We start from the raw sequence: 11,723 nt of genomic DNA, 5'->3' as shown, positions 1-11,723 counted from the left end.
AGCCCTAGCCACAGCCCTAGCCACAGCCCTAGCCACAGCCACAGCCACAGCCCTAGCCACAGCCCTAGCCACAGCCCTAGCCCTAGCCACAGCCCTAGCCACAGCCCCAGCCACAGCCCTAGCCACAGCCCTAGCCACAGCCACAGCCCTAGCCACAACCACAGCCCTAGCCACAACCACAGCCCTAGCCACAGCCCTAGCCACAGCCACAGCCCTAGCCACAGCCCTAGCCACAGCCACAGCCACAGCCCTAGCCACAGCCCTAGCCACAGCCCTAGCCACAGCCCTAGCCATAGCCCTAGCCACAGCCCTAGCCACAGCCACAGCCCCAGCCACAGCCACAGCCCTAGCCACAGCCCTAGCCACAGCCCCAGCCACAGCCCTAGCCACAGCCCTAGCCACAGCCCTAGCCACAGCCACAGCCCTAGCCATAGCCCTAGCCACAGCCCTAGCCACAGCCACAGCCCCAGCCACAGCCACAGCCCTAGCCACAGCCCTAGCCACAGCCCCAGCCCTAGCCACAGCCCTAGCCACAGCCACAGCCCTAGCCACAGCCACATTCCTAGCCACAGCCCTAGCCACAGCCACAGCCCTAGCCACAGCCACAGCCCTAGCCACAGCCACAGCCACAGCCCTAGCCACAGCCCTAGCCACAGCGCTAGCCACAGCCACAGCCACAGCCCTAGCCACAGCCCTAGCCACAGCCCTAGCCACAGCCACAGCCCTAGCCACAGCCCTAGCCACAGCCACAGCAACAGCCCTAGCCACAGCCCTAGCCACAGCCCTAGCCACAGCCACAGCCCTAGCCACAGCCCCAGCCACAGCCCTAGCCACAGCCCTAGCCACAGCCCCAGCCCTAGCCACAGCCCTAGCCACAGCCACAGCCCTAGCCACAGCCCTAGCCACACAGCCCTAGCCACAGCCCTAGCCACAGCCCTAGCCACAGCCACAGCCCTAGCCACAGCCCTAGCCCTAGCCACAGCCACAGCCACAGCCCTAGCCACAGCCCTAGCCACAGCGCTAGCCACAGCCACAGCCCTAGCCACAGCCCTAGCCACAGCCACAGCCCTAGCCACAGCCCTAGCCACAGCCACAGCCCTAGCCACAGCCCTAGCCACAGCCACAGCCCTAGCCACAGCCACAGCCCTAGCCACATCCACAGCCCTAGCCACAGCCCTAGCCACAGCCACAGACCCAGCCCTAGCCGCAGCCCTAGCCGCAGCCCTAGCCGCAGCCCTAGCCACAGCCTAGCCACAGCCCTAGCCACAGCCACAGCCACAGCCCTAGCCACAGCCCTAGCCACAGCCACAGCCACAGCCCTAGCCACAGCCACAGCCCTAGCCACAGACCTAGGCACAGCCCTAGCCACAGCCCTAGCCACAGCCCTAGCCCTAGCCACAGACCTAGGCACAGCCCTAGCCACAGCCCTAGCCACAGCCCTAGCCACAGCCCTAGCCACAGCCCCAGCCACAGCCACAGCCCTAGCCACAGCCCTAGCCACAGCCCTAGCCACAGCCACAGCCCTAGCCACAGCCCTAGCCACAGCCCTAGCCACAGCCACAGCCACAGCCCTAGCCACAGCCCTAGCCACAGCCCTAGCCACAGCCACAGCCCTAGCCACAGCCACAGCCCTAGCCACAGCCCTAGCCACAGCCACAGCCCTAGCCACAGCCCTAGCCACAGCCCTAGCCACAGCCCTAGCCACAGCCACAGCCACAGCCACAGCCCTAGCCACAGCCCTAGCCACAGCCACAGCCCTAGCCACAGCCCTAGCCACAGCCCTAGCCACAGCCACAGCCCTAGCCACAGCCCTAGCCACAGCCACAGCCCTAGCCACAGCCCTAGCCACAGCCCTAGCCACAGCCACAGCCCTAGCCACAGCCCTAGCCACAGCCACAGACCCAGCCACAGCCCTAGCCACAGCCACAGCCCTAGCCACAGCCCTAGCCACAGCCCTAGCCACAGCCCTAGCCACAGCCACAGCCCTAGCCACAGCCCTAGCCACAGCCCTAGCCACAGCCCTAGCCACAGCCCTAGCCACAGCCACAGCCCTAGCCACAGCCCTAGCCACAGCCACAGCCACAGCCCTAGCCACAGCCACAGCCCTAGCCACAGCCCTAGCCACAGCCCTAGCCACAGCCCTAGCCACAGCCCTAGCCACAGCCACAGCCCTAGCCACAGCCCTAGCCACAGCCCTAGCCACAGCCACAGCCACAGCCCTAGCCACAGCCCTAGCCACAGCCCTAGCCACAGCCACAGCCCTAGCCACAGCCCTAGCCACAGCCACAGCCACAGCCCTAGCCACAGCCCTAGCCCTAGCCACAGCCCTAGCCACAGCCACAGCCCTAGCCACAGCCCTAGCCACAGCCACAGCCCTAGCCACAGCCACAGCCACAGCCCTAGCCACAGCCCTAGCCCTAGCCACAGCCCTAGCCCTAGCCACAGCCCTAGCCACAGCCCCAGCCACAGCCCTAGCCACAGCCCTAGCCACAGCCACAGCCCTAGCCACAACCACAGCCCTAGCCACAACCACAGCCCTAGCCACAGCCCTAGCCACAGCCACAGCCCTAGCCACAGCCCTAGCCACAGCCCTAGCCACAGCCCTAGCCACAGCCACAGCCATAGCCCTAGCCACAGCCCTAGCCACAGCCACAGCCCTAGCCACAGCCCTAGCCACAGCCACAGCCCCAGCCACAGCCACAGCCCTAGCCACAGCCCTAGCCACAGCCCCAGCCCTAGCCACAGCCCTAGCCACAGCCACAGCCCTAGCCACAGCCACATTCCTAGCCACAGCCCTAGCCACAGCCACAGCCCTAGCCACAGCCACAGCCACAGCCCTAGCCACAGCCACAGCCACAGCCCTAGCCACAGCCCTAGCCACAGCGCTAGCCACAGCCCTAGCCACAGCCCTAGCCACAGCCCTAGCCACAGCCACAGCCCTAGCCACAGCCCTAGCCACAGCCACAGCAACAGCCCTAGCCACAGCCCTAGCCACAGCCCTAGCCACAGCCACAGCCCTAGCCACAGCCACAGCCCCAGCCACAGCCCTAGCCACAGCCCCAGCCCTAGCCACAGCCCTAGCCACAGCCACAGCCCTAGCCACAGCCCTAGCCACAGCCCTAGCCACAGCCACAGCCCTAGCCACAGCCCTAGCCCTAGCCACAGCCACAGCCACAGCCCTAGCCACAGCCCTAGCCACAGCGCTAGCCACAGCCACAGCCCTAGCCACAGCCCTAGCCACAGCCACAGCCCTAGCCACAGCCACAGCCCTAGCCACAGCCCTAGCCACAGCCACAGCCCTAGCCACAGCCCTAGCCACAGCCACAGCCCTAGCCACAGCCACAGCCCTAGCCACATCCACAGCCCTAGCCACAGCCCTAGCCACAGCCACAGACCCAGCCACAGCCCTAGCCACAGCCACAGCCCTAGCCACAGCCCTAGCCGCAGTCCTAGCCACAGCCCTAGCCACAGCCCTAGCCACAGCCCTAGCCACAGCCCTAGCCACAGCCCTAGCCACAGCCACAGCCACAGCCCTAGCCACAGCCCTAGCCACAGCCACAGCCACAGCCCTAGCCACAGCCACAGCCACAGCCCTAGCCACAGCCTAGCCACAGCCCTAGCCACAGCCCTAGCCACAGCCCTAGCCACAGACCTAGGCACAGCCCTAGCCACAGCCCTAGCCACAGCCACAGCCACAGCCCTAGCCAAGGCCACAGCCCTAGCCACAGCGCTAGCCACAGCCACAGCCACAGCCCTAGCCACAGCCCTAGCCACAGCCACAGCCCTAGCCACAGCCCTAGCCACAGCCCTAGCCACAGCCACAGCCCTAGCCACAGCCACAGCCCTAGCCACAGCCCTAGCCACAGCCCCAGCCACAGCCCTAGCCACAGCCCTAGCCACAGCCCAGCCCTAGCCACAGCCCTAGCCACAGCCACAGCCCTAGCCACAGCCCTAGCCACAGCCACAGCCCTAGCCACAGCCCAGCCCCTAGCCACAGCCCTAGCCACAGCCTAGCCACAGCCACAGCCACAGCCCTAGCCACAGCCTAGCCACAGCCACAGCCCTAGCCACAGCCACAGCCCAGCCTAGCCACAGCCCTAGCCACAGCCCTAGCCACAGCCCTAGCCACAGCCCTAGCCACAGCCACAGCCCTAGCCACAGCCCCACAGCCACAGCCCTAGCAGCCCTAGCCACAGCCCTAGCCACAGCCCTAGCCACAGCCACAGCCCTAGCCACAGCCCAGCCCTAGCCACAGCCACAGCCCTAGCCACAGCCCTAGCCACAGCCCCCTAGCCACAGCCACAGCCCTAGCCACAGCCACAGCCCTAGCCACAGCCCTAGCCACAGCCTAGCCACAGCCTAGCCAGCCCAGCCACAGCCCTAGCCACAGCCCTAGCCACAGCCACAGCCACAGCCCTAGCCACAGCCACAGCCACAGCCCTAGCCACAGCCCTAGGCACAGCCCTAGCCACAGCCCTAGCCACAGCCCTAGCCACAGACCTAGGCACAGCCCTAGCCACAGCCCTAGCCACAGCCACAGCCACAGACCTAGCCACAGCCCTCTAGCCCAGCAGCCACAGCCACAGCCCTAGCCACAGCCTAGCCACAGCCACAGCTAGCCACAGCCGCCACAGCCCTAGCCACAGCCACAGCCCTAGCCACAGCCCACAGCCACAGCCCCAGCCCTAGCTACAGCCCTAGCCACAGCCCCAGCCAGCCACAGCCCTAGCCACAGCCCTAGCCAGCAGCCACAGCCACAGCCCTAGCCACAGCCCTAGCCACAGCCACAGCCCTAGCCACAGCCACAGCCCTAGCCACAGCCCTAGCCACAGCCCTAGCCACAGCCACAGCCCTAGCCACAGCCCTAGCCACAGCCACAGCCCCAGCCACAGCCACAGCCCTAGCCACAGCCCTAGCCACAGCCCTAGCCCTAGCCACAGCCCTACAGCCCTAGCCACAGCCACAGCCCTAGCCACAGCCCTAGCCACAGCCACAGCCCTAGCCACAGCCCTAGCCACAGCCCTAGCCACAGCCACAGCCCTAGCCACAGCCCTAGCCACAGCCAGCAGCAGCCTAGCCACAGCCCTAGCCACAGCCACAGCCCTAGCCACAGCCCTAGCCACAGCCACAGCCCTAGCCACAGCCCTAGCCACAGCCACAGCCCTAGCCACAGCCCTAGCCACAGCCCTAGCCACAGCCACAGCCCTAGCCACAGCCCTAGCCACAGCCACAGCCCTAGCCACAGCCCTAGCCACAGCCCTAGCCACAGCCCTAGCCACAGTCCTAGCCACAGCCCTAGCCACAGCCCTAGCCACAGCCACAGCCCTAGCCACAGCCCTAGCCACAGCCCTAGCCACAGCCACAGCCCTAGCCACAGCCCTAGCCACAGCCACAGCCCTAGCCACAGCCCTAGCCACAGCCCTAGCCACAGCCACAGCCCTAGCCACAGCCACAGCCCTAGCCACAGCCCTAGCCACAGCCCTAGCCACAGCCCCTAGCCACAGCCCTAGCCACAGCCCTAGCCACAGCCACAGCCCTAGCCACAGCCCTAGCCACAGCCCTAGCCACAGCCACAGCCCTAGCCACAGCCACTAGCCACAGCCCTAGCCACAGCCCTAGCCACAGCCCTAGCCCTAGCCACAGACACAGCCCTAGCCACAGCCCTAGCCACAGCCACAGCCCTAGCCACAGCCCTAGCCACAGCCACAGCCACAGCCCTAGCCACAACCCTAGCCACAGCCCTAGCCACAGCCACAGCCCTAGCCACAGCCACAGCCCTAGTCACAGCCCTAGCCACAGCCCTAGCCACAGCCCTAGCCACAGCCACAGCCCTAGCCACAGCCCTAGCCACAGCCCTAGCCACAGCCACAGCCCTAGCCCTAGCCACAGCCACAGCCCTAGCCACAGCCCTAGCCCTAGCCACAGCCACAGCCCTAGCCACAGCCCTAGCCACAGCCCTAGCCACAGCCACAGCCCTAGCCACAGCCCTAGCCACAGCCCTAGCCACAGACCTAGGCACAGCCCTAGCCACAGCCCTAGCCACAGCCTAGCCACAGCCCTAGCCTAGGCACAGCCCTAGCCACAGCCCTAGCCCTAGCCCAGCCCTAGCCACAGCCTAGCCACAGCCCTAGCCTAGCCACAGCCTAGCCACAGCCCTAGCCACAGCCTAGCCACATCCCTAGCCACAGCCCTAGCCACAGCCCCAGCCCTAGCCACAGCCCTAGCCACAGCCCTAGCCACAGCCCTAGCCACAGCCCTAGCCACAGCCCTAGCCACAGCCACAGCCACAGCCCTAGCCACAGCGCTAGCCACAGCCACAGCCACAGCCCTAGCCACAGCCCTAGCCCTAGCCACAGCCCTAGCCACAGCCACAGCCCTAGCCACAGCCCTAGCCACAGCCACAGCAACAGCCCTAGCCACAGCCCTAGCCACAGCCCTAGCCACAGCCACAGCCCTAGCCACAGCCCCAGCCACAGCCCTAGCCACAGCCCTAGCCACAGCCCCAGCCCTAGCCACAGCCCTAGCCACAGCCCTAGCCACAGCCACAGCCCTAGCCACAGCCCTAGCCACAGCCCTAGCAGCCACAGCCACAGCCCTAGCCCTAGCCACAGCCACAGCCCTAGCCACAGCCCTAGCCACAGCGCTAGCCACAGCCACAGCCCTAGCCACAGCCCTAGCCACAGCCACAGCCCTAGCCACAGCCACAGCCCTAGCCACAGCCCTAGCCACAGCCCTAGCCACAGCCACAGCCCTAGCCACAGCCACAGCCCTAGCCACATCCACAGCCCTAGCCACAGCCCTAGCCACAGCCACAGACCCAGCCACAGCCCTAGCCACAGCCCTAGCCACAGCCCTAGCCACAGCCCTAGCCACAGCCCTAGCCGCAGTCCTAGCCACAGCCCTAGCCACAGCCCTAGCCACAGCCACAGCCACAGCCCTAGCCACAGCCCTAGCCACAGCCACAGCCCTAGCCACAGCCACAGCCACAGCCCTAGCCACAGCCACAGCCCTAGCCACAGCCCTAGCCACAGACCTAGGCACAGCCCTAGCCACAGCCCTAGCCACAGCCCTAGCCACAGCCCTAGCCCTAGCCACAGACCTAGGCACAGCCCTAGCCACAGCCCTAGCCACAGCCACAGCCCTAGCCACAGCCACAGCCCTAGCCACAGCGCTAGCCACAGCCCTAGCCACAGCCTAGCCACAGCCACAGCCACAGCCCTAGCCACAGCCCTAGCCACAGCCACAGCCCTAGCCACAGCCCTAGCCACAGCCCTAGCCACAGCCACAGCCCTAGCCACAGCCACAGCCCCAGCCCTAGCCACAGCCACAGCCCTAGCCACAGCCCTAGCCACAGCCACAGCCCTAGCCACAGCCCTAGCCACAGCCCTAGCCACAGCCCTAGCCACAGCCCTAGCCACAGCCACAGCCCTAGCCACAGCCCTAGCCACAGCCACAGCCACAGCCCTAGCCACAGCCCTAGCCACAGCGCTAGCCACAGCCACAGCCACAGCCCTAGCCACAGCCACAGCCCTAGCCACAGCCCTAGCCACAGCCACAGCCCTAGCCACAGCCCTAGCCACAGCCACAGCCCTAGCCACAGCCCTAGCCACAGCCACAGCCCTAGCCACAGCCCTAGCCACAGCCACAGCCCTAGCCACAGCCCTAGCCACAGCCACAGACCCAGCCACAGCCCTAGCCACAGCCACAGCCCTAGCCACAGCCCTAGCCACAGCCCTAGCCACAGCCACAGCCACAGCCCTAGCCACAGCCCTAGCCACAGCCACAGCCCTAGCCACAGCCACAGCCACAGCCCTAGCCACAGCCCTAGCCACAGCCCCAGCCCTAGCCACAGCCCTAGCCACAGCCCTAGCCACAGCCACAGCCCTAGCCACAGCCCTAGCCACAGCCCTAGCCACAGCCACAGCCCTAGCCACAGCCCTAGCCCTAGCCACAGCCACAGCCCTAGCCACAGCCCAGCCCAGCCACAGCCCTAGCCACAGCCCTAGCTACAGCCACAGCCACAGCCCTAGCCACAGCCACAGCCCTAGCCACAGCCCCAGCCACAGCCCTAGCCACAGCCCTAGCCACAGCCACAGCCCTAGCCACAGCCACAGCCCTAGCCACATCCACAGCCCTAGCCACAGCCCTAGCCACAGCCACAGACCCAGCCACAGCCCTAGCCACAGCCACAGCCCTAGCCACAGCCCTAGCCACAGCCCTAGCCACAGCTCCTAGCCACAGCCCTAGCCACAGCCTAGCCACAGCCACAGCCACAGCCCTAGCCACAGCCCTAGCCACAGCCACAGCCTAGCCCAGCCACAGCCACAGCCCTAGCACAGCCACAGCCACAGCCCAGCCACAGCCCTAGCCACAGACCTAGGCACAGCCACAGCCCTACAGCCCTAGCCACAGCCCTAGCCACAGCCCTAGCCCTAGCCACAGACCTAGGCACAGCCCTAGCCACAGCCCTAGCCACAGCCACAGCCACAGCCCTAGCCACAGCCACAGCGCTAGCCACAGCCACAGCCCTAGCCACAGCCCTAGCCACAGCCACAGCCCTAGCCACAGCCCTAGCCACAGCCCTAGCCACAGCCCTAGCCACAGCCACAGCCCTACAGCCACAGCCACAGCCCTAGCCACAGCCCTAGCCACAGCCCTAGCCACAGCCCTAGCCACAGCCACAGCCAGCCACAGCCACAGCCCTAGCCACAGCCCTAGCCACAGCCACAGCCCTAGCCACAGCCCTAGCCACAGCCACAGCCCTAGCCACAGCCTAGCCACAGCCCTAGCCAGCCACAGCCCTAGCCACAGCCCTAGCCACAGCCACAGCCACAGCCCTAGCCACAGCCCTACAGCGCTAGCCCAGCCACAGCCCAGCCTACAGCCACAGCCCTAGCCACAGCCTAGCCACAGCCACAGCCCTAGCCACAGCCACAGCCACAGCCCTAGCCACAGCCCTAGCCACAGCCCTAGCCACAGCCACAGCCCTAGCCACAGCCCTAGCCACAGCCACAGCCCTAGCCACAGCCCTAGCCACAGCCACAGCCCTAGCCACAGCCCTAGCCACAGCCCTAGCCACAGCCACAGCCCTAGCCACAGCCCTAGCCACAGCCCTAGCCACAGCCCCCTAGCCACAGCCCTAGCCACAGCCCTAGCCCCACAGCCCTAGCCTAGCCCAGCCAGCCCTAGCCACAGCCACAGCCCTAGCCACAGCCCTAGCCACAGCCCTAGCCACAGCCACAGCCCTAGCCACAGCCCTAGCCACAGCCCTAGCCACAGCCACAGCCCTAGCCACAGCCTAGGCACAGCCTAGCCACAGCCCTAGCCACAGCCCTAGCCACAGCCTAGGCCTAGCCTAGCCCTAGCCACAGCCCTAGCCACAGCCCTAGCCACAGCCACAGCCCTAGCCACAGCCCTAGCCACAGCCCTAGCCACAGCCACAGCCCTAGCCACAGCCCTAGCCACAGCCACAGCCCTAGCCACAGCCCTAGCCACAGCCCTAGCCACAGCCACAGCCCTAGCCCTAGCCACAGCCCTAGCCACAGCCCTAGCCACAGCCCTAGCCACAGCCACAGCCCTAGCCACAGCCACAGCCACAGCCCTAGCCACAGAAAGAAAAAGTGAAGAAAAATGTGCAATCTAGAACCATAAAGAGTTCTTTGACTGGCCCCATAGGAGAACCCTTTTTGGTTCTAGGAAGAAACACTTTGGGTTCCATACAGAACCATTTCTACAGATGGTTTAACCTGGAACCAAAACGGGTTCTACCTGAAACCAAAAAGGGTTCTCCTATGGGGCCAGTCAAATAACCCTTTTGGTTGTAGACGTGAAATTCCTTTTAAAACCAGAGAGAGACTATAAAAGAATAGAGCAAACCGATGGTGTTTTTATGAGTGAGTTCATGTATACATTTAGATTTAGCACTGTCAATACTGTTTTTATTCAACACTGTTTTTATTCAACACCATTACATACATAAACGTGCTTCTCCCTACTTCCACTGGTGCTGCAATGAGTATTTATTTATGCATAGCTACTTTAACACTACCTACAGGTACATATTACCTCAACAAACCGGTGCCCCCGCACATTGACTCTGTACTGGTACCCCCTGTATATAGCCTCCACATTGACTCTGTACCGGTACCCCCTGTATATAGCCTCCACATTGACTCTGTACACACCCCCTGTATATAGCCTCCACATTGACTCTGTACTGGTACCCCCTGTATATAGCCTGCACATTGACTCTGTACTGGTACCCCCTGTATATAGCCTGCACATTGACTCTGTACTGGTACCCCCTGTATATAGCCTCCACATTGACTCTGTACCGGTACCCCCTGTGTATAGCCTCCACATTGACTCTGTACCCCTGTATATAGCCTCCACAGACTCTGTACCAGTAGCCCCTGCCATAGCCCTCCACATTGACTCTGTACCAGTACCCCTGTACAGCCTCCACATTGACTCTGTACCAGTACCCCCTGTATAGCCTCCACATTGACTCTGTACCACCCCTGCCATATAGCCTCCACATTGACTCTGTACCAGTACCCCTGTATATAGCCTCCAGCCCTCCACATTGACTCTGTACCAGTACCCCTGTATATAGCCTCCACATTGACTCTGTACCAGTAACCCCTGTTATAGCCTCCACATTGACTCTGTACCAGTACCACCTGTATATAGCCTCCATGGTTTGACTCTGGAACCAAAACCCCCTGTATATAGTCTCCACATTGACTCTGTACCAGTCAAATAACCCTGTTGTAGTCTCCACATTGACTCTGTACCAGTACCCTATAAAAAGAATATAGCCTCCACCCTCCATTGACTCTGTATTACCCCCTGTATATAGCCTCCACATTGACTCTGTACCGACTCCCTGTATATAGCCTTACATTGACTCTGTATTCAACACTATTTTTATTCAACACCATTATATAGCCTCCACAATGACTCTGCTGCAATGACCCCTGTATATAGCTCCACATTGACTCTAACACTCCCTGTATACAGCCTCCACATATGACTCTGTACCAAACCTGTATATAGCCTCCACATTGACTCTGTACTGGTACCCCTGTATATAGCCTCCACATTGACTCTGTACTGGTACCCCCTGTAATATAGCCTCCACATTGACTCTGTACCGGTACCCCCTGTATATAACCTCCACATTGACTCTGTACCAGTACCCCCTGTATATAGCCTCCACATTGACTCTGTACTGTATATAGCCTCCACATTGACTGTACCAGTACCCCCTGTATATAGCCTCCACATTGACTCTGTACTGGTACCCCCTGTATATAGCCTCACATTGACTCTGTACCGGTACCCCCTGTATATAGCCTCCACATTGACTCTGTACCAGTACCCCCTGTATATAACCTCCACATTGACTCTGTACCAGTACCCCCTGTATATAGCCTCCACATTGACTCTGTACCAGTAACCCCCTGTATATAGCCTCCACATTGACTCTGTACCAGTACCACCTGTATATAGCCTCCACATTGACTCTGTACTGGTACCCCCTGTATATAGCCTCCACATTGACTCTGTACCGGTACCCCCTGTATATAGTCTCCACATTGACTCTGTACCAGTACCCCTGAATATAGCCTCCACATTGACTCTGTACCAGTACCCCCTGTATATAGCCTCCACATTGACTCTGTACCAGTACCCCCTGTATATAGCCTCCACATTGACTC

Source organism: Oncorhynchus nerka, unplaced genomic scaffold (assembly GCF_034236695.1).
Source record: "Oncorhynchus nerka isolate Pitt River unplaced genomic scaffold, Oner_Uvic_2.0 unplaced_scaffold_1232, whole genome shotgun sequence".
NCBI classification, from domain to species: Eukaryota; Metazoa; Chordata; class Actinopteri; order Salmoniformes; family Salmonidae; genus Oncorhynchus; species Oncorhynchus nerka.
This window is presented reverse-complemented; position numbering follows the sequence as displayed.